General features: G+C 36.8%; 1 protein-coding gene across 14 annotated transcripts in view; it reads left to right on the top strand.

The window, feature by feature from the left end:
• magi2a (membrane associated guanylate kinase, WW and PDZ domain containing 2a) overlaps positions 1–17,002 on the top strand; it is a 267,335-nt gene that overhangs the window by 119,617 nt on the left and 130,716 nt on the right. The gene's annotated exons all lie outside the window — the stretch shown is intronic.

Here is a 17,002-nt window from a genome sequence, read left to right as displayed (position 1 = left end):
TTAACTCTCTGGGGTCGCTCTTTATTTTTCAATCTCTCCACAAAGAGACTTACAGTGAGGAAAATAAGTATTTGAACACTCTGCTATTTTGCAAGTTCTCCCACTTAGAAATTAGGTTTCTGGCCTGTCGCTGAGAAACACGAAGTTTGAGATCCCTCCAAAGATTCTCTATTGGGTTAAGGTCTGGAGACTGGCTAGCCATGCCAGAACCTTGTTATGCTTCCTACAGATCCACTTCTTGGTTATCCTGCCTGTGTGCTTCGGGTCATTGTGATGTTGGAAGACCCAGCCTCGACCCATCTTCAGTGCTCTAACTGAAGGAAGAAGGTTGTTTCCCAAAATCTTGCAATACATGGCCCCGGTTATCCTTTCCTAATACAGTGCAGTCGCCCTGTCCCATGTGCAGAAAAACACCCCCAAAGCATGATGCTACCACCCCCATGATTCACAGTAGGGATGGTGTTCTTGGGTTGGTACTCATCATTCTTCTTCCTCCAAACACGTTTAGTGGAATAATGACCAAAAAGTTCTATTTTGGTCACATCTGACCACATGACTTTCTCCCATGACTCCTCTTGATCATCCAAATGGTAATTGGCAAACTTAAGACGGGCCTGGACATGTGCTGGTTTAAGCAGGGGAACCTTCTGTGCCATGCATGATTTCAAACCTTGATGTCTTAGTGTATTACCAACAGTAACCTTGGAAACGGTGGTCCCAGCTCTTTTCAGGTCATTGACCAGCTCCTCCCATGTAATTCTGGGCTGATTTCTTACCTTTCTTAGGATCATTGAGACCCCACGAGGTGAAATCTTGCATGGAGCCCCAGTCCGAGGTAGATTAACAGTCATGTTTAGCTTCTTCCATATTCTAATGATTGCTCCAAAAGTGGACCTTTTTTCACCAAGCTGCTTGACAATTTCCCCGTAGCCCTTTCCAGCATTGTGGAGGTGTACAATTTTGTCTTTATGTCTTTGGACAGCTCTTTGGTCTTGGCCATGTTAGTAGTTGGATTGTTACTGATTGTATGGGGTAGACAGGTGTCCTTATGCAGCTAACAACCCTATCTAATTAAGGATAATAAATGGAGTGGAGGTGGACATTTTAAAGGCAGACTAACAGGTCTTTGAGGGTCAGAATTCAAGCTGATAGAAATAGTAAAAAAAAAATCATACATTGTGATTTCTGGATTTTGTTTTAGATTATGTCTCTCAGAGTGGACATGCACCTACGTTGGCAATTTAAGACCCCTCCATGATTTCTAAGTAGGAGAACTTGCAAGATAGCAGGGTGTTCAAATACTTATTTTCCTCACTGTAGATTACTCTGCTGATTTTGAACATACAGATATGATTTATACATCATTTAAAACATTAAAGTGTCTAGTTTTTTTCTGTCCACTCCCAATAAAAACAAAATGTTGTGCTTTTCGCAAAATTAAGAAAATAAACATGATGCGCGTTCAGTTCTCTCTCCCTCAGTGAACTTCTTTCAGAAACGCGTCAGAAAAATGAACTGTAACTTAATGAATACTTGTCAAACAAACACAAGACAAATGTCTACATAGTGCATGGATTGTCTACTTTTAAATGATGTAAGTGTAAAACAAATATTGCCATTTGTTGTTAACTGTATAAGAAGAGGGAGACTTACCGTCATTCTCCTGTTACTGCATTATCCAAAATGAGCCACGCCCCCCTTCATTGAAGAGAAGAGCAGAGATCATACATATTCATTAGTCAACCCCACAGTGTGTGTGCTTCGTCAGACAGTGTGACGCGATCGATGGCCAAACGCACACACAAACACACGATGCCTCATATTTGACGCGCTTTGTGGTATTCTTATAAAAGACTCAATATATAATTGCCTCAAAATAGTCCTAATTACTGATAAATTATTAACACTTAGTAAAGTAGTTAAGTTTAAGTATTGGTAGGGATTGGGTAGGATTAAGGATGTGGAATAAGGTTTTGCAGAATCAGACATTAATACTGTACTGTATGTGCTTTTTAGTAGGGGAGAGCAGGGGCGAAAGTACAATTTTTCAGAAAAACTTAATTTTTAAAGATAATGTTATAGACAGATATATTTTTTCCGTGGTCAGTAACTCACAAGTGTGGTCTATTAATACCAGGTGAACAAATTACAGGGCATTTTGAACAAATGTAAAAGGACTTCAGTATAATTTCACTTTGAACATTGGGAGGGCATTGATCCTTTTGACCCATCAGCAGGGACGAAAGTAACACACAGGTGAGTCAAAAGTAACACAACAAGATAGAACAAGATAGATTTTTGTGGTACACGTGTTTTTATTAAATTTACATGACTATGAACTCGTTTATATGTAACAGCAAACATATTTTGTAATTTATCTTTTTTTTAAATAATAAAATTTTACATTTTCATTTTAAATTTCAGTTTTCATAAATGTTTCAAAAGCAACAGACAGTACAAACTTAAATTGTTGAGAATAAAAAAAAATTCAACAGTTTGAACACTATAAAAATGAAATGAAATCAAATTAGAATAACATCATTTTTCAACATATACAACAGTATTAGCAGCGGGACAAAAGTAAAAAGGGCTACATTTGTCTCCACAGAAACTCCTGACATTTAAACACGATTTACTTTTATTTTGAAAAGCTGAGAAGTCAAACTTCAGGATGCATTAGAGCACTAAATAACCTGTAGATTGATCAATACTTTAATACATGAAACCAGAAACACAACGCATTATAAGAAAAAACGACTGCTTTAGGAATTTACTTATCGTGGTTAAAAACACATTTCTGTATCTACACGCGGAAAATGGTGAATAAATAACGCAATATTTGTCAGGTCTGTCAAGAGTTGCGTCCTAAAGATGCTTTCATTGTTTGGGATGCAAATGTTATAAGGGCTAGGAGAAAATTGTTTTGTTAATTTTGTCCCGCGTTACTTTTGCCACAGTTTATGCCACATAAAGTGTTTCCATTATTCTTATTAACTCTTTCCCCGCCAGCATTTTTTAAAAAAGTTGCCAGCCAGCGCCAGCATTTTTCATGATTTTCACAAAAGTTTAATGCCTTCCAGAAAATGTTCTTCTTTAAATATATAAACAAACAATATATCAGATGAAAGAACAGACCCTCTGATTTCAAACAAAAAAAAACTTTCATCCTACCTTCATTAGTTCTCTTGTAATCACCTCTCAAACATGGGTAGGTTTCTTCAAAAACACCCAATTTTGAGCAAAAAGCTGAGATAATGCAATTTTTGCCAAGGACTTTTGATAGAGATCAGATGCAGAGCGATCTTTAAAACATACACGGAGTTCTTTCTCTTTCACGTGAGGTGCTACTTCCAGGTTGTATAAGTTGCGGAAGTGCGCCACCTGGTGGATAATAGCGGTGTTGCGGAAAGACGGAAAATCTCGTCATTGGCGGGGAAGCGTTTTCTCTTAATTGACGAGATATCTCGTCAATGGCGGTGAAAGAGTTCACTCACTAACTTAGTATTTAAATATAATGCTAGACATCAAATTTTGATGTTAAATCCATTATATAAATTACTGGATAAAATGAGAGTAATCCCTTACTTTACTTTTTCAAGGAAAATGTAATTAAATTACAGTAAGATATTGTTTGGTAAATAGTCACACCCAACACTGGTTGATTGACTGATCAAATGAGCCATCAAAACCATTGTTTCTCTTTTCAGTAGTTTCATTTTAATCTGACAGTGTGTATCAGTGTAATGACTAATACCTTAAAAGAGTGGCCAAGAAATACATTAGGAATAGCTTATGTTGTTGATCTGGTGAGGGATTTTCTTGAATCGCTCCCTGATGTCTCAGATGTGCTTGCTGTGTAAGCATCTTTCAAGATATGCGGAACAACCTAGAGTTTCTTGAGTCTCCTCAGGAAATCAGTCGTAATAATGGTTGCCTGCAAGGCAAAAATCCATAAAGGTTATTAACATTAATACATCTGTAAAGGAAGGTTCTCTGGTTTAAATGCAATTTAAATGCAATTTCTTTATTTCACTCAGTTCTTCTCTTCCAGGCATCATTAATTCTGCACCGTCAATACGTCTCTTGGAGGTGTAGCTTATAATGGATATTTCAACAGACACTGGCTTTTGCAGATTCAACAGGCTAGCAAGTTGATTTTCTGGTTCTGAAATCAATCCCACAGGTCCACTATCAATCACCTAGGAGAACAATTCACACACATCGTTGAACTTTTTGATTTTTGGCTTCTTACCTTTTGAAAGAGCTAACATGTATTGTTAATCTTGTTTGTATTTTCAAACTATGCTAAAAACAACCCCCCCCCCCCCCAGTGTGCCCCATGGGTCAGTATTAGGGCCGACTTTATTGTTATTTCTTCACTTTTGCTTTTACTGAACGCTCTTTGTCCCCGTTGGTTTCTCAGGTCTGTGATAGTAAATATTTGAAATGGCCACACAAGCAAATTCAAAGTAAGAAGGAAGTGCACTGAAAGCAAGTTTTTCATAATGCATCTCAAAGGCCCTGTATCCGGACACCCTGTTTCTGTCTGGTGGTGCCTGGGGCTAATTCAGCCTCATAATACTGCAGCATTAGGAGGGCTTGCTATTTCCTAATTGACTAATGGTCAGATTATAGAGGACACAATAGACCTCGCTGACATGGCCCTTTGCAATAATAACAGATGGATTAGGATCAGAACTGGGTTAGACAGGAATGGCAGTGGAAGAATTGTAAAAACACTGCCTCATCCAATCAGAATCTGATCTATATCAGTGTCAGGTCTCACAAGCTTTTTTACAAAACATAGTGAGCTGTTTTGTTGTACTGTCTGCATAAGCAGCTGCACTAAACATCCTAACTGAAATAGAACCTCAAGTGAATTTGAAACACTCATTACTGCCTGACACACAAATAATGATACTCATTTAAAGTGTGTGGTAGACTCAAGTATATTTATAACTACTTGAATTGAAATGAAAAGTAATAAAAATTACCCCATAATTTACTCACCTTAATGCCATCTATAGGTAGGTATATGTGACTTCCTTTTTCAGTCGCATAAGTTATGTTTGAAAAAAGTCTTGAAATACTTTCTTCCTAGCTTTTTAATGCATTAAATTGTGTCTGAAGCCCACCTATCTTTAAAAATCGACTGCAGAGGGTTAAATTATGTGTTCTGAGTCGAAGCAATACGTTTGTGAGCGAAAATGATTCATATTTTGAGTGTATTGTAATTGATTGAATGGACGCCAGCTTCATGTCATTGAGTAAGACGATCATTGGTTCTTGCATTTCTTGTGACTGCATGTTTTGTCATGATGCATATGACGGCTAGTCACAAGACTCACAAAAACCAATGATCGATTTACATACTGACATTTAAAATCTCATGAGACTAATTGCATAAACAAAGACTTTGAATATTATTTGAAAATGGGTTAAAAAATACATTTATATTCTGAGAAGAGATACATTGATGCAGTCATATGACATTGCTAAAAATATCATTATTTTATGTATTTAGTAAAAATTTGAGGTTCAGAAAACAAATTAGAGTACTCAAAACTTTTGTGGAAACTGATTACCTAAAAAGATTTAGGTAAGCCAACTCAAAATTAAATTAAAATGTAAATTATATTTATAAATAATAATAATAATTCATTAAATGTATATAGCGCTTTTCTGCAGACCTCAAAGTGCTTTACATATGCTGGTCTCACTAACACCTATACCAGCAGCAACCTGGCTTTCCAAGGTGGTCTTCCATTCAAGTACTGACCAGGCTCAAACCTGCTTAGCTTCAGTGGGCAAGCTGTCTTGGGCTACAGGGTGATATGGCTGCTGGTAATGACAATTAATCCAAACCTAATTTCATTGTATGTAATATTTAAGTACACTATACTTAAAACTACTGTTTTACCATAAGTAGTGTTTACCATTTATTTTTTGTTCACAAGTCAACAGACAATGTGACTCATGTGTATGTAAGTGTGAAGAAACTGAGTTCAGTGCTGGCATTGACTTCACACAGTTATTGTTTTTTATGATAAAGCAACACATATTAACCAATAGCCTAAGCACAGGCACTAAACTTCTGAACAATCACAAAACTAAAAAATAGCAAACATTTTTTGAATCTCCAACATAAATGAATGTACACTTTTGAGTCTTTTTCTTTCCTGAAAATTTAAATAAATGCTCTCCTAATTCAGGCTCATGCAAATTCCTCCTCAACCAATCGTGTTGATTTCATTTTAAAATGAAGTAAATTTGCAGTGCCAGAATCTTTTCTCGGCTTAACTGGCAGATTGAAAGCCATAAGCCTCATCACAAACACCAAAAGTTTTTAATTATTTGCAGTGTTTGTTAAAACGAGGCTGTTAAAACGAGACTCCATTTGGAAGTTATAAATACATTTTTTGAGTTAGCTAAGTTTTATGACTCATTTTTTCTGAGTTTGTGAAACTTTTTTTCACAAAAAGTACATTGTACTATTTGGGTTTACAGTTCACATACATTATTCTTGCTCCTCTATGCCCCGCCTTACTCATGTGTCGTTTTTTTTAAATCTAATTTTTTATGAAAAGCACTGTGTCTCTGATTGGCCAGCTATCCAATCATATTCCTTTTGATTGGCAGAATACAGTTTAAAGCTTTATTAATCCCCGAGGGGTAATTATACCTCAAGTTTGTGACGGAAATGTTGTGCCCTTTACCATATTTCAGCTCCCAAAGCACAGCATCTTCACGACATGGTGGTGGTGGTAACAATCCTACCGCGAGAATCTAAGTTACGCCTTCTTTCTTTGCATATACATTTGGGCGGTGTTATGCAAATCTTACCACATAGTGATGTAGGGTCGTGTTTGAATGAGGCGTTTTGGGAAGGTGTGGATGAGCCTTCACCTTAAAAGAAAATGGCCAAATATCTTTTTGGATTTAATCTTTGTGTCTTTTACGGGTCTTCTATACACACAAAAAAGCTAGGGTACTTTTAACCCAATGCTGGGTAAAAACATTAGTCAGAACACGTGTTGGGTTAATAAATAAACTAATGGTCTGTTTTTTTATTATATAAAAATAGCCCAGCAGAATTAAGAGCACAAACAGCTTTTAACACTCCAAAAACAAATAAAACATGAGATCGCTTAACATGATCATTTTAAACTATTTTAATATAATATATTCAATTTAACATATAATAATAATATTTTTTATTTGTAGCCTTACTGAATATTATTAATTAATATTATTTATTTTTTTTTAACCCAAATGCTCTCATTTTCAACTAGAAGTAAACTGATTGAGAATAAGACTTTTTTTGGATTAAACAAGACATCTTAGTAGACAGCATTATATTGCTCTCTACCTTTTGCAGCGTGGTCAAAAATTATCCCTAGTTGTCACTTGGGTGGTACTTTTTCAGTTCATATTAGTACCTCAGGAGTACATTTTGGCACCAAAGACTGCTTGAGAGTAAATATTTGTACCAAAAATGTTTATATTTAAATGGTACATATTATGACCTTATTTAAGGGTTCTGCCCCAGTTACAGTTAGGGACCATTTGGGACCATTTTTCTGTTTTCATATAGGTATCATACCTTAAAATTCAGTCTAGATTGGCAGCTCACATGTTTTTAGAGCAGAGCTACACTTTTGACATTGTGCTTCTTTTAAAGCTCTCTTCAATGCACTTCGATATCCACTTAACAAACCCTGTGTGCTCAATAAACTCCACAGTTCTCTCCATCATGTATGCTTTTCAATTTGCTGTTTCTCTTTCATTGCACCTCTATCACCACCACTTTGCTCATCTTGTCCGTTTCAGCAGAGGACATCCTCCCATCTGGCTTTCCACCACAGCAGTTCAATCAGCAAACGTTATTACAACCCATATCTCATAATCTTGCCAGAATAATTCTGCTCATCCCACAGTATACGGCCTGGTGGTTGCGGATGGCAATTGCCAGTTCCTTTACCAAGGCATTAATAACAAGATGTAATTTCCCCTGATGAATCACAATGCAATGTTGTCATATTGTCTCACAAACAGCAGGCAGGAGAAGTAGGTCACTGTCTTTTCTCAGCACACCCCGCGTTCATTTCTTGCGGTGGTGCTTTCTTGTTTGGGCAGGACACGATCGGGACTCATAGCAGCTGTAAGGCTGATCTTCTTTAATGTTTTTGGATGGCAAGCGTATGTGGCGTGACTCTGAAGGCTGGTACAGTCACATCGTGGTGGCTAGTCCTTAGATCACAAGCTGGTACTTTCTCCTGTCATGACCAGATAAAAATACTTTGGAATCAAGTTAAAAAACAGAGACAGGGCCCATATTGCAGGCATTAAGAAGTGTTCGGGGCATATTTTGATGTTTGGCTAGTGATTTGTTTAGCTGGAAGCTAAAGCATCGAGATGATACAGAACAGAAACTGAGCATGCATAGCTGCAGAAACCCATTGTTACAAATGAAGAATAAAACACACTAAGTACAAAGGCTTCTTATATGGCTCGGTGCCTACTGAGACCGTAACCTTAATCCACATGGATCATGGGATGGTAATCACATGTGGGAGACAACAGAGGAACCTCCAGAACTGATGAAATTCCAGCTAAGCGTTTCATTCTTTTCCTTAAATAGTCCTTGTATGAATTTCCACACATTAGTTATTCACCTCTCACTTTCTTGCGTATGGCTGCACATTGATTTCAATCTAAATCCCTTCATAATGTTAAATTACTTTTAGGCATTAAAGCTGTGGCCTAGTGGTCAGCGCATATGCTTTGACACGGTAATTATTATAATAGTTTGAGACTGGCTTGCATCATCTACCAATAACCCCTTTTTTCTTTTCATTTTATGCCCTTTCCCCACTTAGTCTATAAATCAAAGTGACATAAAGGCAAAATAATTACATCTTGAATGTCACAAGTCATTCAAGGCTTTAGTTGCAAAAGGTAATTGTTGCAAATTATATTTTAAAGCTCTAATCCGTAACTTTTTGCAAGTATGTATAAAATTAGGGTAAAGGGCCATTCATATTATAACGATAACTACTTTAGCATCCACACCATCCGACGATAACAATAACTTTATGCTAATTCGCTAGCGAGGTGCAGTAGCCTACTCGCGGAAATCATCAGTTAAAACCCTTTGATAGTAATATTGCATATTTTCATGAATAAAAACACAATTTTATAAATGAAATGTATAGGAATGTAACGGTATTATAAATTTCGTGGTATTGCGGAATCAAATTTCCCCGGTACCGCCGTGGTCACATGATTCGTGATTTTTGATATTTGCAGTGTTGACTCTTCTTTTATAGGACCTCTGCAATTCGCCCTGGCATGCTGCAACTTCAATTAACTTGCTTAATTAAGAATTAAGCAACTTGTTAATTTAATTTGGTTTTGAGTACAATAGTTCTTTGAAGAATGTAATAACCCTACTGTAAGTGTATCCTGCATGATGCACATACTGTTCCTTGCCTTATGAGATGAGAACCCATGCCAAAACTTAGCCTACGCTCCAGGTTTTGAAAGAATCGTCCTTCACGCCTCTGTCTGTTTTTCTTCCTTGCTCAAACAAATGTGCAAGGACACAATTTCCCGATAGTGTTTCTGTTTTGTTTTCCCTCTCCCCCTCCACTCAGCAGGAGATATAGAGGAACATTTTCTGCACGGGAAGATTCTGCCACTATCAAGTCATTTTGGATGATACAGAGGACAAATAACTTGTCGCCCGCCACACTGAACAGCATTCTGTTTGTGGTACTGTAACAATTGTTTGTAGCTTGCCGCCACCCTGAATTGCTTATGTGGAAAGCACTTTGTTTCTCAATTTCCCCTAAAGCAGGGCTAGTCAACTGGCGACCCACAGGCCAGTCAGCATGGTTACTTTTACCTTTCCAATGTACATGACAAATGACAGCCGATAAACCGGAAGGAGAGTCGGAAATGGGCTGCTTGGGGTGCCAGCCATCTGGATCATATTTGAGCTTTGGATGCATTAAAAAAATTTACTTGTGCGACTACACTGCATGACACGCCAACCGGAAGTGATTTATTTCATTACATCTCTCTTGGATGGTCTCTGCAGCACTGCGTGAAGTCAAGCACACTTTTTGGGGACACGTGAATGGGTGTATTTGCTGATGAGCAGCACGGCACAAAGCTATGTGTGCTCGCCGTTTATTAATCACAGTATGACCTGAAATAGATGTGAAGCGGGTTTTGGAGGATTGCTTGTATGTATATGCTGATGCTGGAACAGCGTGAAACTATAACTTATTTGTGCAATGTGCACATGATCAAATTTGATTTCAAACAGCGCCATATAAAGCTGATCACATTTTTAATTGTTTATGTAAACACTATGATGATTTCATTCAGATGGAGGCAAAAGGTGTTCATTTAAACGTAGATACTGTGTGCAAGGTGAAAATTATTAATCCTTTTTTTTACTTTATCAGTAAAACTTGAATCCTTTAGAATTGATTGATTCCTGATAAGTAAATTATGAACACTCTTGAGGCAAACCCAACTTATTTGGAAGAACTAAAAGAGGATTTTTTTAAAACATGTTTTTATATTATTCTCTAATATAATTAAATAGTTCACCCAAAAACCATTTTTTCCCCTAATATTGTTCTAAACCTGTATGAGTTTCTTTATTTTGTTGAACACAAAAGAAGATATTTGGATGAATGATGGTAAGCACACAGTTGATGGTACCCATTGACATCAATAGTAGGAAATACTATGGAAGTCAAAAGTTACTGTCAACTGTGCTTACAATAATTTATCAAAATATCTTCTTTTGTGTTAAACAAAATAAACAAACTATACATGTTTAGTAAATGAGGGTGAGTAGTGATGACAGATTTTTGGGTGAACTATCCCTTTAAAGCTGTAATCCGTAACATTTCTTAAAGGAATAGTCTACTCATTTTCAATATTAAACTATGTTATTACCTTAACTAAGAAGAGTTGATACATCCCTCTATCATCTTAGTGCGTGCACGTAAGCACTGGGGTGCGCTGCGACACCTCAATAGCATTTAGCTTAGCCCCATTCATTCAATGGTACCAAACAGAGATAAAGTTAGAAGTGACCAAACACATCAAAGTTTTTCCTATTTAAGACGAGTAGTTATACGAGCAAGTATGGTGGTACAAAATAAAATGTAGCGGATTTCTAAGCGGAACTATACTGTATGGCGGAATAGCACTTTTGGGAGTACTTCGACTCGGCGCAGTAACACCCTCCCTCTCCCATTATGAGAGGGAGAAGGGGAGCGGATTTTTCAGGCGAGTCGAAGTACTCCCAAAAGTGCTATTCCGCCATACAATATAGTTACCCTTTTAAATCCGGGTAGCTACAGCCAGTTAAAAGATAGCATGGCTGATGCAGGAGACACCACGCGAGCTGCACTTTACATGGGAACGTGACAATCTCGTCTGACGGTAATAAAAACAAGTTTTTAAGGTGCAAAGTATTGACAGGAAGTTTTGTTTTTATCAGGTATGTGCGTGTACCATATGTTTCCAATGGCAGCACAACTAACATGGCAGGGCATCTCCGGGTTCAAGGTCAGATATTATATTTCATAAATGTATAGTCTAAAAATGGCATAGCAACCTGTTCTTTCAAAAAAAAAGTAAAAACGAGAATTGAATTGAACCGTGACCTTAGAATTGAAAATGTAATCGAATCAAGGATTTGGAGAATCGTGACACCCTTAATGGACATGTGAGCAGTAATGACAAAACAGACGCTGATACTAGATACTGTACATCCTTCAACGTTGAAGATATCATCCCATACCAAGATCTTTTTAATATCTCAACTGTTTCTCCTAGACATCCCTGACATTACTCGGAGAGGTAAAATGTTCAGATAAGATCTGAGTAATGACTCAAACTGTATTCAGATAGTCCAAATACATGCAGTCAAAACCCAGAAAATTTCTCATTAAATTCTCATTACATTTCTCATTAAATCTTCCAAGGCCAAATAATTTGAGCTATGCTCTTCAAATGTATTATATTGCTCGATTTACACCCCTACTGTATTTCAACAATTGATTCGTTTCTATTTTTGTCCCTCCTTAGGAATTTAAAAGAACATCATCACATTTGAGTGACACGTTGAATAAAAACTCCACAAGTCTCGCTTTGAGCAATAACATTTTCTTCTGGGATGACAATCACAGATAAAAAATATATATGTTTACTCCTTTGACAGTGTACATCCGGATTTCTTGCTACCTAGCAACCATGTAAAATCCCATCATACCTGATGCTATCTGTAACACTTTTCTAGTAGACGTAAAAGCAGTATGTGGCACTTGCTTCAAATCCCTGATTCACTATATGTTAGGATTTTAGAATAGAGGAATTTAGCTGATAAATATGAAATGACCTGGAATTCAGTATTATAAGCAACACCTCACACTGCTACTAAATGAATTACATGGTATTGCAAATCATAAGCCATTCAGCAGCATTGCCGCTGTGAGACGGTATTGTCATAGGACGATGCAGTCGTCCAACATCAAAGGTCTGCTTTGAAGTCGATTCTGTGTGTCTTTGCATAGCTGTGTGAGTGTAAGCACAGTCGCTTTGTATAATCTTTTGCACATTTACAGCATCAGAAGATTTCTCCACAGGTGGCGGCAGCAAATGGGACTCCTCTTGTGAAACTTGTGATGGAGCAGGGAGCTTGTGATGCAGTATTATATTGATAGCTGATAATATTGTTATTCTTAACATTTAGGGCCAGATTTGCCAAACAGGGAAAAAACTGTAAGCGTTAGAATGCAATTTCAATAAATCACAAGTAGAAGTTGACATTTCTGAAGGTGATTAACTGACAAGGGGCTAAAGGGTTAAAGAAATGTAATTTCCATAATGAACAAAAGCAGCGCAAATTAGTGAAGGATTTAGAATATGCTTTTTAGGCGTTAAATAATATTTTAGGCGCACAAATACCATTAAATTGACGAGAACAAATTTTAGCAAATCACGTATGGTGATTCATTTAAATATTTACATTTTTAGGCTGAAAGGAAAATTCCTACAAATTCATAAATGTTAATTTATTGACCCTTTTTTGGTAATATTTTGTAATCTATGAGTGTGTTACATGAAGAAAATAATAAATAATCGGATAACTATCAAAAATCTGCTTATTATAGAAACCTGTTTTCATGCGTTTACATGCAAATCAATAAACGGCTATGCAGAAAACTGGGTGATTTTTGCGAAATTAGACTTATGAGGTGTCATTTTGATATAAAAGTAAATGCTATCCAAAATTGAGGCATACAGGTACTGTACAAACAACTCTTCATGTACTATTTTGCACATGATTTCAAATGACATCATACAAACCAATTTTGTTGTTTTTTCCACATTTAAGGGGAAAATGTTCATTACCGCAACGTGTCCATGACTGGATTTTGGGTTCTTTGACATGGAAAATTTATAATTAAAAAATCTAAAAATTAAAAAGCGTCCGTGCATGTTATACTATAAACATTTACAGTAAAGAAACATGTGGTATTTGGTGATCATTGGTAAATGTAGAGACAATAATAAGGAATATAAATGTGTACAAGACCAATTTTCTCATCCTCCACAACAATTTTCAATCATTGTTTAAAGGTGCTCTAAGCGAATCGACGCTTTTTAGACCATAAAACATTTTTTGTTACATACAGCGAACATCTCCTCACTATCTGCTTGCTGCCGGTCCGCTGATCAAACTGTAAAAAAACGCGATCTCTGTAGACAGCCCAGGCTTCACAAACAGCAATAACAACATAGTGGCCAAACCTACAAACAGAAACCATAACAAAGTGTTTCAGCCAATAAACGACAAGAAGGATTTGGGGGTAGGGGTTGGGCGCGTTCATGAAAGCACGAAAGGGAGGGGGAGGAGTTAGCTACGCTCCGTCTGTTTGAAAACAATTCAAACGTCAACAAAAACTAACGTCTCGCAGATTCGCTTAGAACGCTTTTAAGCCCTCAATGAAATAATATTTTCAAAAAAATTAAATAAATAAATAGTTGGAAGGGACATAATTGACTGTGGCACTCAAGATGACTACAAGATAAGCAGTTCTTATTTTTCTCCCCAGATAAAAGTAAACTTTTTAGTTCTCATCACCGAAACATGAGTTTGTAAATGCATATATTTAATGTAATATCATGTTGCGGTAAAGACCATTTTGATAATAATAATCTATAAAATTTAAATAATTCTATAGGAAATATTTATTAAATTCTCTAAAAATAATGGTTATATTAAGTTTAGACCTTAATCTTATTTGTGCAAAAAAAAAAAAATGGTTTCAAGGCTTTTTAAAAATTCTGATGATGGACACCTCCTACATATGGATTTTGTGACAATCACCCAACTGCGTTTACATGAGATTTGGAGATTTGTCAGGTTTCTCGCTTGCAGTGTGGAGTCACTGCCTATAGTACATACAGTATAATCGTTTAAAAAGCTAGCGGGAAATCTGTCAGCTATACTGATGTATTTCTTCTCATGTCTGCAGAACTTGCCAACTGCTTGATTTGAGTGCAGACTTTTATGCGTTACTGAACAAAAAATGCGCGCAAGCCGGTTAAAGTGTTTACACGCAATGCGAAATTGAGGTAATGGGCAAAAAAATATTCAGTACCTGTGCAGATCGCTTTTTGTTACATTGTTTATTGCCTTTGCCCAGAAAAAAAAAGGTTTGCACGTCTACTACATGACTCCACACATTATCAGTTTATTAAGCATAAACGGCATATGGTCGTGCATGTTAAAAACAGTCATTGTCATTGTCCTTATATATTCTGCATACTTTGCATAACACACCTTTATTCTTCCCAAAGCTGAGCTTTCTTTTATACTCCAAACACACCCATACAACATACACATAACATTTTAATACTGTACATCTTCCATTAAATATTTCAATTAAGAGCTTGACATCACTTTTGGCCATTACTGTATTGATCCAATGTGCTAAAAGATTGAATGCACTTAACTGGCTTTGGATAAAGCCAATTACTATATATGTATAAGTAATACACAAAGCAAAGCATATTGAATTAGCATACATATGTTCAGAAATAGTTTTCTAACATAAAAGCATGCAATAGGTCTAGTGGTAGGGTTTGATTAGAGCCTCTACAGTATATTGCATGAAGAGTGCTTTAAAGATAATCAAGGCCAACCGTTACAATAATTTCTGGAATTCTTCGAAAGGCGAGTGAGAATGCATATAAGCTATTCTTTGTATCGGCTTTGAGTTGAATAAACTGATGCACAATCTCATCAACAACGCCTTTCTGACAAGGTACATGCCTCTCCCAAGGAGAAATTGTTGGCATGGTGATCGATCTGTCTTCCAGCAATTAGCTTTTCTCATTTAAAGTATGATTTATCAACAAATTAAGCTTTAAGACGATGTTGGCAAAAGATTTAATAGTCGTAGTGGATTCATTTTCCTTTCATTACGTTATTACATGCTTGGGTAGTCAAAGGTATTGTGTGTACTGTATTTAGGATTTAGTGATGAGAGGTGTTACTCAGTCTTCTGTCAGGGATCATGCATGCGTAGACACGGGTCACACGAGCGGAGACGTTTCATTTGCTTTGACCACTCATTACCATCCCCATCATAAAGATGAATAGCCTATCGCAGACAGTGAAAGCCCACCAGCTTCGTGGCTATTGATTGATAGATGATGAGAGATTATGCATGTGAGGCTAGTGACATCTTGATGGTTGTGTGTCCTTTTGGGATTTTCTGCACGGCACCATCTCAGTGGAGTTTAAATCTCTGCTGTCAGATGTTGTTTCTGAACTGCTGTAGTTTAACGTGGATTGTTGTAACTGGCAGGTGATTGTTCAAGAAGTAAAGTAATACACCTTAAGAGTTCATATTAGTACCTTGGAAGTACATATTGGTATATTTCTAAAGGGTACTGCCCTGGGGTACATACAGTATTTTGACCTTTTTTTCAAACAGTGTGGTTGGCAAGTTGGCTGAAAAATGCAAACTAGACTGGGCTGTGAAGGGTTTAAAGGTGTTTACTGTTGGCAGTTGTACAAAGAGCTTTCTTAACTCACAGAGGTAAAAAAAAACAGTGCTTTCTCAGCTAGAAACAATTAGCACAAACTCTAGCACTCCTTCCTGGCTAATTAATGATCTGCTACATTCATGTGAAAATATATTAACACCTCAGTGTACCCTTTTAACCCCTGCAAGTTGTCATAAGTTATCAATTATTTTAAAGCCTTTAAAGCAGTCAGCAAACACAATCACAATGTGATCCCTGTCTGTGAAATCCAGGCTAAAGACTCATAAACTAAATATCAGATTAGGAGCATCAAAGCGGATTTCAGTCTTTGTCATGGCCTTACTCAGTCTATAGACTCTTTCACGCAGTAATTTTGGTAAATTATCATGAATTTAATTTACAAGAATGAATTTACCAGTAAATACAAAAATGTGCTGTTCACACACGCAGTGACGTTCCTTTTTTTTACCAGTAAGATGTCATTCACACATCAATATCAATATACCGGTAAACTCGGTGAGAAAGCCTGAGAAACTGCTGTGCGGCAAACCCAGTGTTGTATTTGTAAACAATGCTGGATTATGACTTCATATCCACAAACTTCATATCCATATTTTGCTGTTTTCACTTCTTTGGCAAACGCCGCCAGCCGCGCAGTTGCTCGTGACCAAACAACATTGCATTAGGTGACTTCAAACAAAACTGAACTGGGGAAGAGTCGCAACCTGCGTTTTGAACAGCAGTAATGTTTACACATAGGCTTTACAGAGACGACGTGGGCAATTCGGCATATAGATTGTAATCTGTTTTAAACAACTTTGGTGAATAAATGTGGACTTTAAATTCAGGTGTGCTCGACTTTAAAGGGGGAGGGGGGGTTCAATGGTATTTCAAGCATTCTGACTTATAAACA

This window comes from Paramisgurnus dabryanus, chromosome 1 (assembly GCF_030506205.2).
Source record: "Paramisgurnus dabryanus chromosome 1, PD_genome_1.1, whole genome shotgun sequence".
NCBI lineage: Eukaryota > Metazoa > Chordata > Actinopteri > Cypriniformes > Cobitidae > Paramisgurnus > Paramisgurnus dabryanus.
The sequence above is the reverse complement of the archived record's forward strand: the minus strand, read 5'-3'. Positions and strand labels throughout refer to the sequence as shown.